General features: G+C 44.6%; 1 protein-coding gene across 28 annotated transcripts in view; it reads left to right on the forward strand.

The window, feature by feature from the left end:
• Positions 1-1566: 1566 nt before the first annotated feature.
• NCOR2 (nuclear receptor corepressor 2) overlaps positions 1567-18931 on the forward strand; it is a 309568-nt gene continuing 292203 nt past the window's right edge. For 13 of the 28 annotated variants that reach the window (XM_070762122.1, XM_070762134.1, XM_070762138.1 and 10 more), the window contains exon 1: positions 1806-2319. The gene's annotated coding sequence lies outside the window, so the exon portion shown is untranslated. Of the gene's footprint in view, positions 2320-18931 lie in introns of all 28 variants that reach the window. The other 15 variants (XM_070762125.1, XM_070762150.1, XM_070762152.1 and 12 more) reach the window with 6 other exon arrangements.

Here is an 18931-nt window from a genome sequence, read left to right on the forward strand (position 1 = left end):
ATGCTAAAACAAGTCATTAAAATCATGCGTGACCACAACCTTCTTGCTTAGCAACAAAAATTCTGGTCCAAAATCTGCAATTAATGACCATGTAGTTCACTAAACAGGTGTATGTGTGTTAAAAAAATCAGATGTGACTCACATCACCACCGCCTTACTTAGCAATGGAAATTCTGCTTCCCATTGTGGTCGTAAATCAAGGACTACCTGTCTGTCTTTATTTTTGAAGTTTGAACCAATATGGAAGACTCGTAAATGGATTAGCAGCCATGCCTTATTTAGCTCTCTTTAATTCAAGCTCACTTGAGGGGCTTGGGCGAAAGTTATTAGCAGATATATAGGCCATAATACGCTAATTATATATCTTGACAGATGGGAGGTGCTGGAAAGTGATGGGTTTTGTGCGAGAGGGAACCATAATTGTGCGCTGAAGATTATAAATGAATATTGATTTAACGCGGCTAAGCAATTCATGTCGGGGGTGGGTAGGGGCAGAATGCAGTTTGTTCCAGACGGTGGAAATCAGGAAAGTCACATGCAAAACGAAAACACGCGGGGCTTTTTGGCAAACCCGTTAATTAAGGTACACAGGCGGCATTCTGCCGTTAGGTCCCAGAGTTGGCCTTCTGCAGGTCCCGTCAACCAGACAATGTCGTTTGGTGGAACTTAGGGGAAGAGCCTTCTCTGTGGTGGCCCTGGCCCCCACCTTCCTTGCCTTTCGCAAGAATCTTGAGACTCACATGTTACCAGGCTTGGGGTAATCAGATCTTGGCCCTGGACGATAAATATGATGTATGATTGTGATTTGAATTTGATTGATTTTTAAGATACTGGGTTTTTAGCTTATGTAGTTTTTTAATTAATCAGATCTGTCTTTGTAGTCACTGTTTTATATTATATGCTAGGAGCTGCCCAGAGTCTTCAGAAGGGGGTGGCATACAAATCTAATAAATAATAATAATAATAATAATAATAATAATAATAATAATAATAATAATAATTCCGAGGCTTAGCCTTCTTTTATAAATATGGGCGGATCCTGACTTACCACCACAATTGCCGCTAAGGACAGAGGTCACTAAGTGCGTCACACCTGATCTGACCAACGTTTCTACTTCTTTCTAAGGGTCATTGCAACTGATCTGCAATCCCACCGCGGAAATAACTGTGGTCTCCTTCAGCGTCCACATGAAACCCCGTTGACTTCTTTGCCCCCCAGCTCCACTCACCTGCAAATGCTGCCCCCCCCCGCCAATGACCTACACCTCTCAGCGGGTCCCCTCCCCACTAAGCCCCCTTCCTTTCATCCCACTCCTTTGGAGAGCTGCAGGGAAGGCGCAAAGCCTGCCATGCAAACCTCCCCTCCCCTCTTATTTTTTTTACTGGGTGGGTGGGTTGCCCCCCCCCCCGCTAACCTTCCTCTTTTCCTCCTCACCCCTCCCCACCCCACCGTCAGAGGTGTCGGAGGCGACGCTGGTCCCTTTAAGAGTGTCAGCCAAGCTGCTGCAAACCGTGCGCCCCAGCCCGGGCGCAATCTTTGCTGCTGCTGCTGCTGTTGCGGCGGTTGCAACAAGGCGGAGTGGGGAGGGGGGGCGCCTTCCTGCCTTCCCCTCCTCTCTCCTCCCTTTCCTCCTCCTTTGCGGAGCCCAGCCGGAGCTCTCCGCAAAGTTGAACCTTTGCAAAAATAATAATAATTATAAAATCAGATAGATCCGTTGCAAAACGCAGCCACAAAGTGCGGGGCGCGCGTCGGCGGCTGTTGCTGCCGGTGTCTCCTCCTCCTCTCCTCCTCCTCCTCCTCCGGCTGGGAGCTTCAGACATCTTAGGAGAGGCGGAGGAGGGAGAGATTTCCGGCCCCCCGAAGCGGACGGAGCTTTCCAGCCGAGCCAAAGCCAAGCCAAGCGCCGAGTCGCCTCCTCGGATTTTTACGCACCGCGCCGAGCCCATTTGGGAAAGCTGCTCCGGGGAACGCCGAGGGAGGAGGATCACGGCGTGGCAGGACTTGCACCGTCCCTTTGGATCTGCTTTTTTTGGCTTTTAAAAAAATTCTTAAGTGCTCCTTTGATTTTTTTTAAAATCATTTTTTATTTTTTTTTGGCCACCTCCTCTCCCCCTTAAAAAACACCTTCCCTCCCTCCTCCTCCTCCTCCCTCAAAATCCGCTCCACTGGGATTTGGAGACGTCTTGGATGCGCAGCCAAAGGAATTATTCTTCTTATTTTGGGGGGATTATTGGGATTGTTTAAGAAAAAAACAAAAATAACAGAGAGCGAGAGAAAGAGGGGTCAGCGGCCTTTCACGGAGCGGCTCGGGCAATAAGGTAAGGTCGGAGGGCGAGCTCACTTTCTCTTCGTCTCCCCCCCCCCCCTTCGGTTGTTTCACTCTCTCCGCCGAAGAATATAAAATATGTAGCAAGCTTTTGTTTTGTTTTTCGTTCGTTTTTTTTTTTAAAGCAAACCAACCAACTAAGCAACCAACCGGAAAAGGCGCAGGGTGAAATCTTGCCCTTCTTTCAAAAAAACAAACATTGATATATTTTTTCTGTTTTGCTCGCAAAAAGAAGCGGCGAGAGTTCCCTTACAGCACTTTTGGGGCGGGTGAGGAGGAAAGGGGGGGGGGACACAAACGCTCTGCATTTGCAAGCGGGCGCCCGCAGGAGGGGAGAGAAAGGGGTGGTGGGCGGCAGGAAGATCAGAAAACCGTGGAAACCACACGCGTGTATACGCGCGCGTACGCGTGTTTCGGGGAGGGGGCCAGCACTAGCGGGAAAACATATTTCTCCCTCCCCCACTTTCTGGTAGGGGTTTCTGCTCCCCATCACCCCAGAGAAAGTTCTGTCTCGACTTAAAACTTGGGTTAGGCGGCTAAATGGGTGAGAAATTTGAATTTATATGGATGCCTGCTTGTTTGATGGGGGAGTAAAGACGTGCGTTTTCTTTAAATTACCTCTGCATACATACACACTTTGCAAATTGCCTGCTTGGGCCCTTGGAAAAGTTTTGGAGGGCCTCTTTGGGGGGGGGGGATGTTAAAGCTTCATAACATATGGGAGTCTATAGTCTTAGGCGCAACCGGGCCTTGACCCAGGGGAGTTAGCCAGGAGTTGTGTGAATGGGACCAGCGAGGCTCAATCTTAACTAGCGACCTTGGAAAAGGAAAATCTGGGTTGGGTTGAGTGAAGAAAGCTTTAACCCTGGTTAGCTGAGCTAAGTTCTTCTTGGGTCTGCATGGGCCCGAACCTTGTTCGCCTCTCCTGATGCGCTTTTTTTTTGCATTGGGGTGACTAGGTGAATTATAGGTTGTGGGAATGGACCTTGTGGGGAGTTGGTTGGTTGGGTTTGAACCTTCGCCCTGCAAATGGAGCCTACTGTGCAGAGGACATGCTGGAGATTTGCCAAGTCTTGGGGAGCGTGAAAACCCAAATGTTGTGGCTGCTGCCCAGATGTGCAATGGGCATGCTTGCAGCTGGGCTTATGGAACAAATTGAAATGGCTCAACCTGGGTCAGCATCTTCAAATGCAGCTGAAGAGCAGGGGAGGAGGCTGTTCCGCTGCAGAAATTGCTTGCAGGCCTGTTGAATTGGCAGGGTTTTTTTAGCTTGGGATCCTCCTGGGTTGGTGGTGGGGGAAAGGTTGCAACTTTTAGGAAATCACCCCCCTGCTTTCACCTTCCTTGTCCCTCTTGTAACCACGTCAACAGCTGAACTACCCAACCTTTGCAAGCAGGGGTTTAAAAGCAGTGCTCCATGCACACAGCTTTCAATTGCTGGGGGTATATATAATGAAAAGCTGCCCAGCCTTTGTTTTTTTGTACATGATATTTAAATGCAGAGGTTGGGGTGGGTTTTTTTGTCCTTTTATTTGGTCTTTGCCTGTGTTTATAGGTCTTGGAATCCCAGTTCCTGTTTATAGGTCTTGGAATCCCAGTTCCTGTTTTCGGGTGGTTTCTTCCTCTCTCTGTTGCTCCACGCGTTTTTTGGTGGCTGCGGAAATGGTGTTTTCCTCCCTGAGGCTGCTGGGAACTGCAGTTCATGAAGTTTGAGCAAAAGCTTTTTTTAAGTGTGCAAAGCAAGCGTGCGTGCGTGTGTTTGCACTGGCCATGGGACCCAGCCTCCCCCTGTGGGCGGGCAGCCAGTCATGTTGGCCTGGCCTGCTTTCTCTCTGAGTATAATCTGTTGCAAAAAAACCAAAACAAAGTCCATTTGAAATTGACAAGCGGAATGTGAATGAATTGACCAGGTTTGGCTGGATTTTCACGGGAGATGCAAGGGGTGGGTGTGCAAATATTGGTCCCAGAGAAATTCCTTTCAGGCACTTTCGAAGGATATCCCCATTTGTCTAAATTGACTTTGATTAGAGAAAAGATAATATTTAAGTTGATTTTACCTGGAAAACAATTACTGTATAGGCCTTTTGGCATGAAGCGCGGTGAAAAAATGAACTTGCAATTTATGGTTTTAATGACGAGACAGGATAGATGATAAAAGAGAGCTAGGTTTTAAGACAGAGTGTTATTGTAACAGCTGAAAAGAAGATCGGAAGTGATTTCTTTCTTCTCTACATTCCTTTTCCTTTCAAGAAAGTGGCAAGAAAGATCGTAAAATGGCTCAAAACGTACTCAAGAATTGTCTTGCTTGCAGCAGAAATTTTGGGGCTCAGTTGTGGGCATAAAACGATTAACTTCCCCTGAAAACAAGACACGGGTCTTTTATTTCCCTCTTGTTCTTTTCAAAACTTTTTATTGCAATTTTACAGGTTGAAAACAAAGCAAAGAAAACAAAACACCTGTACATAAAATATAATGCCACTAATGCAGCTTTTCTTCCCAGTTCTACATTTTCTCAACAATGGCTATTGTTTTATACCTAAACATTTTTTATCTTTACCTATTGATTATTACGTACACTATTACCTATTATCCAATAATTTTATACCATTATGTACATTATAGATATTACTTTACAGCCATTAAGATTTAAGATTACATCTGTCACATTTCTTATGTCACTTCATTCTTATCTTTTCATTCATCATATCATTTCATTTTTATAGTTCTTGAGAAACTTGAACAATGGGCGCTATCTAACAAAATGAAATTCAATGGTGAAAAAAGCAAGGTTCTACATTTAGGCAAGTAAAACAAAGCATACAGGTACAGTATATGTGGTACATTGCTCAACAGTAGTAACTGTGAGAGGGATCTTAGAGTCCTAGTGGACAACCATTTAAACATGAGCCAGCCATGTGCAGCAGCTGCTAAAAATGCCAACACAGTTCTAGGCTGCATCAACAGAGAGAGAGAGAATCACACGAAGGGTTAATACCACTTTATAAGGCCTTGGTAAGGCCACACTTGGAATATGGCATTCAGTTTTGGTCGCCACGTTGCAAAAAGGAGGTTGAGACTCTAGAGAAAGTGCAGAGAAGAGCAACGAAGATGATTAGGGAACTAAAAGCTAAAACATATGAAGAGCGGTTGCAGGAACTGGGCATGGCTAATTTAATGAAAAGAAGAACCAGGGGAGACAGGATAGTAGCCTTCTGGTATCTCAGGGGTTTCCACAAAGAAGGAGTCAAGCTATTCTCCAAAACACTCGAGGGTAGAACAAGAAACAATGAGTGGAAACTAAACAAGGAGAGATGCAACTTAGAACTAAAGAGAAATTTCCTGACAGTCAGAACGGTTGATCAGTGGAACAGCTTGCCTCCAGAAGTTGTGAATGCTCCAACACTGGAAGTTTTTAAGCAGATGTTGGATAACCATCTGTCTGAAGTAGTGTAGGGTTTCCTGCCTAAGCAGGGGGTTGAACTAGAAGACCTCCAAGGTCCCTTCCAACTCTGTTGTTGTTGTTGTTGTTGTTATTATTATTATTATTATTATTACATTTCATTCATTTCATTCTTATCATTTCATTCTTTTGTTGTGAGTCGCCCTGAGTCCCTAGGGCGTTGGGCGGCATAGAAATATAAATAAATAAATAAATAAATAAACCTAACTCACACATTAATTTTACTTTTCTTTTCAAGCCAATCATACCATCCCTCCCAAATTTTATAGTACCTTGTTTCCTCTCCCTCTCTCTTAATTGCATAGTTAATTTGCTCATTTCTGCACATTCTAGCACCTTTTTCACAATCATAGTGTTCGAGGGATTCTTCTCTTATATTAAATTTTGCTTCAAAAGACGCATTGGGGCTTATTTCCTGGTGAGGTCTTATTTTGGGAGAAACAGGGTACCTGTATAACTTAACTATTTGTGCCTTTGGTGACTCATTAACCGACTGAAATCCTGCCGTTGTTGCAGAGGTTGGTGCTTGCAAGGGGATTTAACCCAGGTAATCACTCCCCTTTTGGACTCCACAACTGCAAAACAGCCATTTAAATGTTTAAATAAATGTTTCACCCTGAGCCAAGAGGATCAGACCTGCTCATTAGGATTGGCGGGTCTTGTGAAGTGCCCAGGGCCATCCTTAACGATGACGGAAGCGGTCTTGTGATTCCACAAGATCTAAAGAACCTGCCTCCAGGTAGTCCTCAACCCTCAGTTGCATTAACAGAGGGATACAATCAAGATCAAGGGAGGTGCTAATACCACTCTATAAAGCCTTAGCACACCGAGAATAATGCATCCAGTTTTGGTCCCCACAGCATAAAAAAGATGTTGAGACTCTATAAAGAGTGCAGAGAAGAGCAATCAGGATGATGAGGGGACTGGAGGATAAAATATACGATGAACGTTTGCAGGAACTGGGCACGGTTAGTCTAGAGAAGAGAAGGACCAGGGGAGACAGGATAGCAGTCTTCCAATGTTTGAGGGGCTACCGCAGGGAGGAGGAGGTCAAGCTATTTTCCAAAACACCAAAAGGCCAGACAAGGAAGAATGGATGAAAACTGACCAAGGAGAGATTCAACCTGGAAATGAGACCTTTTTTGACAGTGAGAACAATCAACCGATGGAACATCGCCGAAATCTTGCACGCCCACACATCTCTCAAGATTTGCTTCATGCGCATGCCTTTGACCCGCTCAGAGAGGGTCCGCAACTTGGGCGTCCTTTTCGATCCACAGCTGACTTTGGAACATCATCTTTCGGCTGTGGCAAGGGGGGCGTTTGCCCAGGTTTGCCTGGTGCACCAGTTGTGGCCCTATTTGGACAGGGAGTCTTTGCTCACAGTCACTCATGCCCTCATCACCTCCAGGTTCGACTACTACAATGCTCTCTACATGGGGCTACCTTTGAAGAGTGTTCGGAAACTGCAAATCGTGCAAAACGTAGCTGTGCAAGTGGTCACGGGTCTTCCTAGATATACCCATGTCTCTCCAACATTCTGCGGACTGCACTGGTTGCTGATTGATTTCTGGACACAATTTAAAGTGTTGGTTATGACCTATAAAGCCCTACATAGCATCGGACCCGATTACTTGCAGGACCGTCTTTTGCGCATGAATCCGAGACAAGTCAGGTCCCACAGAGTCGGCTTTCTCCAGGTCTCATCAACTAGACCAGTGATTTTCAACCTTTTTTGAGCCGCGGCACATTTTTTACATTTACAAAATCCTGGGGCACGTCACCAACCAAAATGATACAAAATGACACTCTAAGACACTCTCCTCTCTTTTTCCATCCCTGTCTCCTCCCCCCTTGTGTGTGTGTGTGTGAGTGTGTATACACACTCTTGAAACAGGTGAGCGCTGGGGAGGTTTTCTCTTATTCTTTGAGTTCTTTTTATCATATGCTTTAAATCAAGTCACTTCTCTCTCTTTTGTTTCTCTCTCTTTCCTCTCATTCTATGTCTCAATCATTTTCTCATTTCTCTTTTTTCCTCCCTTTTTTCTCTCATTTCTCTCTCTGTCTCTCCCTTCCTCTCCTTTTCTCTCTCTCTCTTGCTTTCTTTCTCTTTTTTTCTTTCTCTCTTTTTCTCTCCCTCTTGCTTTCTTTCTCTCTCCCTCTTGCTTTCTCTCTCTTCCTCTCTTTTCTTTCTTTCTCTTTCTTTCTCTCTCTCTCTCTCTTGCTTTCTTTCTCTCTCTCACACACACTCTCTCTCTCAGCAAAAAGTTGCGAGACCGGAACCTGAGCTTCCTTCTTCACGGCACACCTGACCATGTCTCGCGGCACACTAGTGTGCCACAGCACACTGGTTGAAAAACACTGAACTAGACAATGTCGCTTGGCGGGACCTAGGGGAAGAGCCTCTTCTGTGGGGGCCTCGGCCCTCTGGAATCGGCTCCCCCCGGGTATCTGCATTGCCCCCACCCTCCTTGCCTTCTGCAAGAGTCTCACAACTCATGCCTCCAGGCTTGGGACCCTTAGACCCTAGCCCCCTGGCCAAATGAATGTAGTGTATGTTTGTTGTGTGAATGGCAGTGACTGATTTTAATACTATGGGGGCTTTAGGTTAACTGTTTTAAATTAATTGGACGATGATGTTGCATTGTTTTTTTGTATGAGTCCTTGGAGACGGGCGACATATACAAACAAACAAACAAACAAACAAACAAACAAACAAACAAACAATCATTTCAGTCTAGAACCTCCAGTGTTGGAGCATCTACAGCTTTTAGTGGCAAGTCATTCCACTGACTAATAATAGGCTTCTTGCTGTCCTGAGAACACCTCAAAAATCCCTGGTAATGTTGCCTTGAAGGCCAACTGTGGAGCATGTCATGGAGGGACGCCATGAACCGTCTAAAAAGCCTAGTTTGAGCTCAGTTTGGGCTTCTGGCTTCTGGAGCATCTAGTAGTTTCAGAAAATTGGGCGCGTTGACTCAGTCCTCTCAGAGGGGGGCAGTATGAAATGTTTTGCCCATTGTGCTGTTTTTTCCACTCTGAGGCTCCAGGAAGCTTTCCTGAACCCTCCGGAGTGCAAAAAACAGCATAACTTTCAGTTTGTCCACTGAGAGATATTTTTTTTTGTTTCCGGGGCTTCAGAGAAGCTTCCAAGAAGCATCTGGAGGACAAAGCGGCGTCCCCAAGGCTAAAAATCACAGATGTGCGCTGGAGCTGATACAGGGCAAAGTTGTGTGCCCTCCGACATGGGCTCTGTGTGCCACCTGTGGCACACATGCCGTAGGTTCACCATCACGTATCTAGGACATCACAAAACATGCTCACGGCAGGCTCATTCCTACTGCCAAATTTTAAAAAATCTCAACCCCCCCCCCCCAAAGGTTGGATCCAATTGGAAGACTGGGCTGAAAGGGGAAAACATAGAAACTGTTCTGAGGGAAATAAATGTAGGCCTCACAAGATGGGAGGGGGATTCCTGGCTGGAGAACATTGGATCGGAAAAAGATTTGGGGTGGGGTTGTTGACAGCAACTTGAAGATGAGCCAGCAGCGTGGAAACTTCTGGTCTTAATGCGCTTCTGCACTGCATTAGAAGACTTTTCATCAAAGACACATGAAATCATTGTTTGCCTCTACTCATGCCTGGTGAGATCATACTTGGGGTTTGGTGTCCTTGTGTCTTGTTTCCATCCAGCAGGAGAAAGGAGATGGTTGGGTGAGAGACGCTTCAGATGAGGTCATTATAGATGAGAAGAGGTTGGTGGACCCAGGGATGTTCAGTCAGGAGAAGACTTAAGGGGGTGGGGGAGACCTAGTAGCCATGTTCAATTCCATTATGTTTGTCCATTGCTTTCAAAGAGGACCTTGACATCTTGGAGTGGATGTCAAAACTTGCACGTGAGTTGGATTAAAGCAGACCTTCTTAATTATTGTTAAATAGGAAGGAGAGGAAGAGACTTGTCGGAGCAACACAACCATTTAATGGAAATACAGCAAGAAAGAAGAGTAAAAGCTGAGGAGAATGACAGGTCTATTTATATTTGGCACAACACCAGAACAGCCAATCGGTAAGCCAGGAATCTCCCGCCACTACTGTGACAGCCTGGCAACAGAATATCAACCAATCAGGCTGCGAGGAGAACTCAACCAATTACAAACCAGGAAGAACATAACAATTATTTTCTGTTATGCACCCCCTAGGAAGAAGTAAACATTTCATGTGACCCAACTCTCTGCCAGGACGATTGTTTTGCAATATTTGGCACGTTTTTGCCGAAAAAACTCAAGTTTTTTTCCACAAATACAAGTGCAACGTGTTTAAGTGATGCCTTAAGGTATTTGGCTTCATGCTGTCTGCTGCCAATATTTTTAGACACAGTAAACATTCCAGTCTTTTCTTGTCTCCCACCTTAGTCACAGTGAAACCAAGCGCTACATATGCTTCATTATATTTCCTTGTCTTAGTTTTCGGGAGGTTTACGTTTGTCTCATTATCTCCGTCTCTCTCCTCCTTTCTTTTCATCCCTGTTAAATACTTTTCCATGTTGTCTCTTAAGGGTTTGCCTCTCTGTACTTCATATCTCCTGCTCTGTGCTGTGTGCTATTGTTTGGTGCGAAGCCCCCCCCCCTCACTTCCTGCAGCAATCCCCCCATGTTCCCTCTGGTCATGCGCCCCCCCAGCATTGCTTTGTGCCCCCCCTCCCGAGGGTCCCACCCCGTTATTCGAGAAGCACTGGATTGAAGTGAGGGAGGGGAGCACATAGTCAGCCTCACTCTCTTTCCCGATTCCATCTTGCTCCAATAGCAGGACAAGAGTCGAGATAGTTGGAGATGGGCTGGCTGGATGCAGGGGTTGACCAGGGCATCTTCCGTGTCTTGCCGTGCTCTTAGTGTACCACATCACTTGCAGAGACCGCCTTCATGACCATTGACTATTCTAGTGGGTGTCATCCACTCAGTCCGCTGGAATCTGTCTTCACATACTTGGGATGGACAAGTCCCTATCTCATCAAAGGTCAATGACCCAATAGGTACTCTCAACTGGGTTTAGCCAGCCTGTCGGAACTGTTGCTCAGGGTGTGGCTACTGTGCAGGCTACAGCTACTAGGAGCCACAGGTGAGAGCTGTAGGGACCAACGGTGAGTGAGCTGCCCTAAAAGCTGCCCTAAAATGAGCTGCCGCAAAAGGACATGACATGCTCCTACACCAAAGATGCTACCCCCCCTGAACACTCCATACACCCCGTTCAATTCCAAAAGGTTGGGATGAAGACTATATGAGAACCAGAAATGCTCGTAAGTTGCAACTACTAAGATTTCATTTAGCTATGAGGTATGTACTGTGGACTCCCCATCTCTGGACGCTTTTAAGAAGAAACTGGACCATCCCCTCCCATGGATAATTTCATTGGCACTTTTTTTAGCAATAGCATTTAGACTTACATGCCACTTCATAGTGCTTTTACAGCCCTCTCTAAGTGGTTTACAGAATCAGCATATTGACCCCAACAAGGGGCACGGAAAGGGGCGGCATACAAATCTAATAAATAAATAAATAAATAAATAAATCTGGGTCCTCGTTTGACCCACCTCGGAAGGAGAGAAGGCTGAGTCAACCTGGAGCCGGTGGTGAGATTTGAACTGCTGAACTACCGCGAGCAGTTAGCTGAAGTAACCTGCATTGCTGAACTCTTAACTATTGTGCTGCACTCTAACCATTGCGCCACCCCGGCTCTTAGTGGATGATAGCATAGACAGATAGATGATGGAAGATAGACAGACAGAAAGACAGACAGAAATGTTAGATATGGATGGATGATAGGATAGACAGAAGACAAGATAGACGATAGATAGATAGATGATAGATAAATAGATAGATAAGCAGGCAGGCAGGCAGATAGCATTTAGCCTTATATACCGCTTCACAGTGCTTTACAGCCCTTTCTAAGCGGTTTACAGAATCAGCCTCTTGCCCCCAACCATCTGGGTCCTCATTTGACCCACCACAGAAGGATGGAAGGCTGAGTCAACCTGGAGCCGATGGTGAGATTTGAACTGCTGAACTACAACGAGCAGTTAGCTGAAGTAGCCTGCCGTGCTGCACTCTAACCATTGCGCCACCCCAGCTCTTAGTGGATGATAGGATAGACAGATGACAGAAGGTAGGTAGGTAGGTAGGTAGGTAGATAGATAGATAGATAGATAGATAGATAGATAGATAGATAGATAGATAGGGTGATCCCTTCCAACATGTGTTCTCCAGGGAATGGAAGTGAAGAAGTATCACTTTCAAAGTGATCGTTCACGGATAACTTCATTTTCAAGGTAATTGCCATGTTTCTGGGAAACTGCATCCCAGAATCCTTTGCAAACCTCGTGGCTTGTGGGACATGGGTGGTGACGACAGTCTTCCACACAAATAGGTTGCCTGAAATCCAGATGTTTTCAGCAGTGAGGAATTGCACAAGGCTACCAAATTGTGAAATGTGCTTTCTATGCTTCTCGTTGCCTTGGGTCCATTTTAACAGAACAACAAAGTTGGAAGAGACTCTGGGAGATCTTCTAGTCTAACCCCCCGCTCAAGCAGAAGACCCATCATCATTTCAGACAAAAGGTTGTCCAGTCTTTTTTGGAAAGCCTCCAGTGATGGAGCAGCCACAACTTAAGTCAAGCTGTCCCACTGGTTGATTGCTTATGAAATTTCTCCTTAGTTCTAGGTTGTTTCTCTCCTTGGTTAGTTTTACTTCATACTTTATTGTCATTGCACACCAAGACAACTTCACACAAGAAAAGTTTTTTCTCGAATGCCATCACTCTGATAAACAAATAATTCCATCAACACTGTCAAACTATTTACTAAGTCTGCAATACTATTACTATTATTTTTTCCCATCATTCCTATCACCCATTCCTTCCCATTTGAGACTGTATGACTGTAACTTGTTCCTTATATCCTTAAGATTTATATTAATATTGATTGTTTCTTCATTGCTTATTTGACCCCTATGACAATCATTAAGTGTTACATATCATGATTCTTGACAAATGTATCTTCTTTGATGTACACTGAGAGCACATGCACCAAAGACGTATGCAACCACACTTGGCCAATAAAGAATTCTATTCTATTCTATTCATTGTATGTATGAAGTAATCCCTCGCTACTTCGCGGTTCATCTTTTGCGGATTCGCTACTTCATGGGTTTTCAAAAGGGGCTAAAATCCAATAAATCTAATGAAAAATTTAAATCCATTAAAAATACATAAAATTCTTCTACAGTACTACAGTTCTCTATTAAAGAAACTGGTAGGATATCACATGTAGTCCCAGCTGAGAAACATTATAGAATGACTGCTTAATGCAAAGGTTGGGTTTTAAAAGTCCAAATACTCATTAAATACATAAAAAATATCTTTCCTCTACTCTGCATGGAAATTCTTTTTTCATGGGTGGTCTTGGAACACATCCCCTGCGAAAAACGAGGGATCACTGTATACACAGTATACCATACAACGAAATTCACATGATGCCTAAAAACCGGTTCCAACGCACATAACAATCCCAAAAAGACATGTCCCACAAATTCCCCATCCTGAACCACCCAAACATCTACACAACAGACCAAGTAATACTGTCCAATAGCTCACTGATGGTGACCCTTCAGTTTGTTGTTAAGTGCGAGTATAGCTCTGGGATAAAAACTATTCAGAAAAACGTGTGGTCCGAGTATTAATTGTTCTGTATCTTCTACCAGAAGGCAACAGTTCAAAAAGATTGTAGGCAGGATGAGAAGAGTCTCTGAGAATGTTGTGCACCTTCTTAGAACAGCGAGATGCGAAGATATCATCCAGGGTGGGTAGGTAGAGCCCAATGATATTCTGGACAGTTTTAATGGTTCTCTGTAGAGCTTTTTTTACCCGCTCATTTTTGTCCATCCATTGTTTCTCCTCTTGCCTTTTTGGTGCTTTGGAAAACCGTTTGATTCTCTCATCCTTTGCAGGAGCCACTCAAATATTGAAAGACTGCTATCATGTCCTTTTCGTTCAGCTAGAAATATCCATTTCCTGCAACTGTTCTTCATATGTTTTAGCCTCCAGCCCTCTAATCATCTTTGTTGCTCTTCTCTGCACTCTTTCTGAAGTCTCAAAAGCTCAAAAGCCTGCACTGACTGAAGATCAGATTCCGGTCACAATTCAAAGTGTTGGTTATGACCTATTAAGCCCTACAGGGCTTCGGACCAGAATACCTCTGGGACTGCCTTCTGCCGCACGAATCCCAGCGGCCGATTAGGTCCCACAAAGTTGGCCTTTTCCGGGTCCTGTCGACAAAACAATGTCGTCTGGTGGGACCCAGGGGAATAGCCTTCTCTGTGGCAGCCCCAGCCCTCTGGAATCAACTCCCCCCAGAGAGTAGAACTGCCCCCACCCACCTCGCCTTTTGTAAGTTATTGAAAACGTATCTTTGTAGCCAGGCATGGGGAAACTGACATATCCCCCAACTATCTTGGTTTGTGTATGGTTTGAATGGATTGTGTGATTAATTTACTATAAGGGTTTTCAAATTGTTTTTTAAATATTAGATTTGTACACTGTTTATTATTGTTGTGAGCCGCCCTGAGTCTTCGGAGAGGGGTGGCATACAAATCTAATAAATAATAATAATAATAATAATAATAATAATAATAATAATAATAATTATTATTATTATTATTATTATTATTATTGTGTCCAAAACTGGATGCAGTATTCCAGAAATGAGTCTTAACTCATTTTTCCACCCCGATCTTCCATGTATTTTTTTCTCCTTTTTTTGCTGGAAGGTTCCTTTTGCTGAGACCAATAAAACATTTTATTTCCCAACACCCTGACATAGATTTTGCTCCGTGTTTCCAGGTCAGTGGCTTTTGCTCTGCGGGCTGAACTCTGCTGACTCGGTCTGCTGGTTTCCAGCATTGCGTTCTCCAGTGGTCTCTGTTTTCAAAGTCAGGCAGGGGGTTAGAAAATAAAGAAAGAAAGAGAAAGAAAGGGGGAAAAAAGAAAAAGGGAGAAAGGGAAAAAAGAAAATGAGAAAAAAAGAATGAAAGAAAGAGAAAAAGAAAGAAAAGAGAGAGAGGAAAGGAAAAAAGAAAAAGCGAAAGAAAAGATAAAAGAAAGAAAAAAAAAGAAAAAAGAAAAAAGTAAGAAACAGAAAGAAAGGAAGAAAGAGGAAGAAAGAAAAAGAAAGAAAGAGAAAGAGAGAGAAAGGGGAAAAAAGGATTCTTTGAACAAAATGATTCAATTTTGAATGTGAATCCAAACAGATTACACAACCTATAATTAAAGTGGAATTGAGTAATCCACTTTCCAGACAGTTCTCTACTTACGACCACAATTGTGCCTAAACGGTAAGTGAGAAATTTAAGTGAGTTTCGCCCTATTTTATGACCTTTCTTGCCACTACAGATGTTATGTTAGTCACACCATCATAAAAAGGAACCAGTTGCCATGTGTTTGAGTTGTGATCTTGTGATCATGAGGAGGCTGCAACAGTCATAAGTGTGAAAAACGGTGCCAACTCACTGTTTTGCTAAAACTGTTGTAAGCCGAGGATTATATTAGGTAGCCTGGTTCGTCCTTTGCTTGCCTTCCTGACTAAGACTTCTCTAATTTCCCTTCCCTACATTTGATAATGCAGGAAAAATAAATAAGAGCCACAGTGGTGCAGTGGTTAGAGTGCAGCTAACTGCTAGCTGTAGTTCAGCAGTTCAAAACTCACCACCTGCTCAAGGTTGACTCAGCTTTCCATCCTTCCAAGGTGGGTCAAACGAGGACCCAGATTGTTGGGAGGCAAGAGGCTGATTCCGTAAACCACTTAGAGAGGGCTGTAAAAGCACTATGAAGCGGTATATAAGTCGAAAATCAAGGAAACAGCAATAGCCCTTAGACTTATATACCACTTCACGGTGCTTTCCAGCCCTCTCTAAGCGGTTTACAGAGTCAGTCTAATGCCCCCAACAATATGGATCCTCATTTTACTGATCAACCAACCTTCCTTAGGCTGGAAGACCGAGTCACCCTCGAGCCAGTCGGGATCAAACTGCTGATAGTGGGCTGAGTTAGCCTGCAATAGTGCATTCTAACCACTGCACGTGGATGAGTGGATGGATGGATGGAAGAGCAATAGCAATAGCCCTTAGACTTATATGCCACTTCATAGTGCATTTCCAGCCCTCTCTAAGTGGTTTACAGAGTCAGCCTCTTGCCCCCAACAGTCTGGGTCCTCATTTGACCCACCTCGGAAGGATGGGAAGCTGAGTCAACCTTGAGCCAGTCAGGATCGAACTGATGACAGTCAGCAGAATTAGCCTGCAGTACTGCTTCTTCTAACCACTGCGCCTTCATGGCAATCTTACCTTGCAGGAGAGTTTGTAACAACCGAGAAGTCTGCAAGCGAAATCATTACGAGAAAACAAATAAAACAGCAACAACAAAAAAAAGGATACCTAATCAATACTGAATGTACCGCTTGGACTTGCATTATGACCAAAATTGCTTCCTGTTTGATGTTTATAAATGGCCTTTGCCTGGCTTGAGTTTTAAATCACTGGGCAGGATGGCTTCCAAACCACACCGTGATTTGATTTGGGATTTCTCTTCTATCAAGTCTTTCCTACCTCAGCTCCTTCCGAGGTGGCGATCGATAAAACGTGTTAAAATCTCTGTGCTGGGAAATCGGGCAGTTCTTCACAATTCTTCTTTTGTGTGACTCAGAAATAAAAGAGTTTCTGGTAGGATGCGTCTGTCCTTTTTTTAAAAAAAAATATAAGCAGGTTCATTTTGTGGCACACAGGGGGACTCGCTTTACAGCTCTGCTGAGTTACAACCCCAAGGGACAGGGTCCATTATGGTCATAAGTTCTGGACTATACATAGTAACACGAAGGACCCTCTACAATGGGGATGGGCAATTCATTTTGCCATGGGGCCGCATGAGAAATTGGGATGGTTTTAGAGGGCCAGACTAATATAATCAACTCAGTTCTACCCAATAATGTAAAGACCCAGACCTTGGCCTGACCTAAACACCCAGACCCACTCTACAGACCCCTAATTGTTTGGTTTACAGCTACATGTGCACCACAGTCACTGCACTGGAGTGTTTGCGTGGTTTCTGTGCTCGGCCGCTTTTGGTAGGAGGTCGGAGTCCGCTCCAGTGCGAGGATGAAAGAGCTCACCGCGTCTGCCGGGACTCCTCCTCCTTCCTCATGATTCATCAGGAAACCAGGAACTGGAGGAGTCCCGGCAGACATGGTGAGCTCTTTCATCCTTGCACTGGAGTGGACCCTGACCTCCGCGGACCAGTCACAGATAGCGGGCGGGCCGGATGTGGCCCACGGGCCGCCCCTTGGCCAGGTCTGCTCTGCAATGTGGAGACAACATCTCTATACTAAAACTACTAACATACAACAAAACTACTACCTCTTACACCAAAAGACAACATTCCCCTACATCTTCAGAAGAATACAGAATAACAGAGGTTTTGGAAGGGATCTTGAAGATCTTCTAGTCCAACCCTCTGCAAAACAGGAGACCCCGGGTTTGATAGACATTCACCGATCTTTCCTGAGGCTTATGGAGAAGGCAATCTTTGCGGTGTGTTTGTGGTGATCAGAAAGTAAGCAGAGTATAGAATTAACAAGAGTTGGAAGGGACCTTGGAGGTCTTCTAGTCCAGCTCCTTATTCAGACAAGAGAACCTATGCCAGTGATGGTGAACCTTTTTTGGTTCAAGTGCCAAAAGGTTTGTGTGTGTGTGTGTTTGTGTTAGCATGTGTGCATGTGCCCATACCCCTTCCCTCCCCCCCTGAGCATGCGCACCTCTCCATGCTGCCCCTTGTGCATTCACACAGCCCTTCTGAATCCTGGTAGGTGAAAAAAAATGCAAACCTGAAGTTCGGTTGTGCTGTTTTTTGCACTCCAAAGGGTTCAGGGAAGCTTCGGAGTGCAAAAACCAGCACAACCGGCAAACCATGAGTTTAGAAAATGTACTTCCAGTTTGACCATTGTGCTGTTTTTTGCACTCCGGGGCTTCAGGAAGCTGCCCTGAACCCTCTGGAGTGCAAAAAACAGCACAACAGAAAACCCGAAGTGCGTTTTCCCAAACATCCGGTTTGTCCGTTGGGGGAATTTTTTTTTGCCTCCGAGACTTCAGGGAACCCTCCCTGAAGCATCCGGAGGAAAATCAGCTGGCGTGCTGGAGCTGAGACATGGCAAAGCCTCACGTGCCCTTTGATATGGCTCCGCGTACCACCTGTGGTTCGCCATCAGGGCCCTATGCCATTCCAGATCAATGGCTGTAGAATTTCTTCTCGAAAACCTCCATGGATTGGAGCACTCTCACTGCAAATTTTGTAATTTTTTCATTTCCTTTAGGACTTCAATCATCTCCCTCCCCTCCGGAGTCTTCAGAGAGGGGCGGCATACAAATCCAATAAATTATTATTATTGTTATTATTATTGTTATTACTATTATTATTGTTATTATTATTGTTGTTGTTATTATTATTATTACTATTATGATGTAAATACAACACAGCAAACGAGATCACTATGCTGGATTTCGTATTTCATCACCAGTCAGGCGCTTCCCAAGCACCTAGGACTACGTGATATAACGGTGAATTATGTTTGCCGATCCCAGTAATGCGGCCTTTTGCAATTGACAGATGGAGATTTTGTCAATTCCGATGGTTTTCAAATGTCCGCTGAGATCCTTTGGCACTGCGCCCAGCGTGCCAAGTACCACTGGGATCACTTTCACTGGCTTATGCCAGAGTTGTTGCAGCTCAATTATTAGATCTTCGTATTTCACTAATTTCTCTAGCTGCTTCTCCTCAATTCTGCTGTCCCCTGGGATTGCGATGTCGATGATCCATACTTTCTTTTTCTCCACAATCAGGATGTCTGCTGTGGTATGCTTCAGAATTTGGTCAGTCTGAAGTCGGAAGTCCCACAGTAGTTTTGCTTGCTCATTTTCGACCACTTTTTCAGGCTTATGATCCCACCAGTTCTTTGCCACTGGTAAATGGTAGTTCCGTCACAGGTTAGGTTTATTGGATTTTTATTGGATTTATATGCCGCCCCTCTCTGCAAACTCGGGGCGGCATATA

Source organism: Erythrolamprus reginae, chromosome 10 (genome assembly GCF_031021105.1).
Source record: "Erythrolamprus reginae isolate rEryReg1 chromosome 10, rEryReg1.hap1, whole genome shotgun sequence".
NCBI lineage: Eukaryota > Metazoa > Chordata > Lepidosauria > Squamata > Dipsadidae > Erythrolamprus > Erythrolamprus reginae.